At 53.0% G+C, this 1,416-nt stretch overlaps 1 pseudogene; it reads left to right on the top strand.

Annotated features, from left to right (window-relative positions):
• The first annotated feature begins 265 nt into the window (after nt 1-265).
• LOC100434004 (tRNA (guanine-N(7)-)-methyltransferase-like) lies at nt 266-933 on the top strand (annotated as a pseudogene).
• The last annotated feature ends 483 nt before the right edge of the window (nt 934-1,416 follow it).

Genomic DNA, 1,416 nt, shown 5'->3' with positions numbered 1-1,416 from the left:
TGGGGTGCCCCTAGGAAACAGGAAGAGAAGCTGCACTTTATTCTATTCATGGTAGCAGCAGTCACCACAGGGTCAGCGCCTTACTTGACCCACGGACCTCTCTGAGGACCCAGTATACACAGGCAGATGTCCCAAGGGGTCTAGATATCCCTTCAACTCTAAGCTACACAGTCCCTCAGCTACTCTGAGGCCATCTTCTCCTGAACCTGGAAGGCGAATGAGGATCTCCAGCTGGGAGGGACAATAAAAGAGGCTTTCAGGTAGAGAAACCCGGGACTGGGATCATGGCAGCTGAGACTTGGAACGTGGCCGGAGCAGAGGCCCCGCAGCCCCAGAAGCGCTACTACCGGCAATGTGCTCACTCCAACCCCATGGCAGACTACACGCTGCGCTATCCTGTGAAGCCAGAGGAGATGGACTGGTCTGAGCTATACCCAGAGTTCTTCGCTCCACTCACTCAAAATCAGAGCCACGATGACCCAAAGGATAAGAAAGAAAAGAGAGCTCAGGCCCAAGCGGAGTCTGCAGACATAGGCTGTGGCTATGGTGGCCTGTTAGTGAAACTATCACCACTGTTCCCAGACACACTGATTCTGGGTCTGGAGATCCAGGTGAAGGTCTCAGACTATGTACAAAACCGGATTTGGGCCCTACGCGCAGCTCCTGGAGGTGGCTTCCAGAACACTGCCTGTCTCTGTAGCAATGCCATGAAGCACCTTCCTAACTTCTACAAGGCCAGCTGACAAAGATATTCTTCCTCTTCCCTGACCCACATTTCAAGCAGACAAAGCACAAGCGGCAAATCATCAGTCCCACTCTGCTAGCAAAATATGCCTACATGCTGAGAGTTGGGGGGCTGGTATATACCATAACCCATGTGCTGGAGCTACACGACTGGATGTGCACTCATTTTGAAGAGCACCCGCTGTTTGAGCGTATGCCTCTGGAGGACCTGAGTGAAGACCCCATTGTGGGACATCTAGGTACCTCAACTGAGAAGGGGAAGAAAGTTCTATGTAATGGAGGGAAGAATTTCCCAGCCATCTTTCGAAGAATACAAGATCCCGTCTTCTCAGGCAGTGACCCCCCAAACCAGCCTGCCTGGTCACTGCTTACTCTACCTTAGCTGGACCTTGTCTTCCAGGGACTAGAGAGAAGAGCAGGAGCCCTGGGTCTTCCCAGTTGAGACTGCTGGAGCTGAGACACAGTACTCTCAAAGAAGGTGGGGAGCTGCCCAGGGCAGAACCCACTGGTGTTCATGACTACCCCTGGCTCCTTGCATCTTGTCCCTCCACTCCCAACAGAAAACAAAGCAGCTGACTGAGGTGGTCAAAGGACTTTGGACCATAGGGGATCTTTGGAAGGCTGTGGGGTCTTGCTCTCCCTTAGCACTCCCTTCTCCTTGGGAGAGCTCTC

Source organism: Pongo abelii, chromosome X, assembly GCF_028885655.2.
Source record: "Pongo abelii isolate AG06213 chromosome X, NHGRI_mPonAbe1-v2.0_pri, whole genome shotgun sequence".
NCBI lineage: Eukaryota > Metazoa > Chordata > Mammalia > Primates > Hominidae > Pongo > Pongo abelii.
The sequence above is the reverse complement of the archived record's forward strand: the minus strand, read 5'-3'. Positions and strand labels throughout refer to the sequence as shown.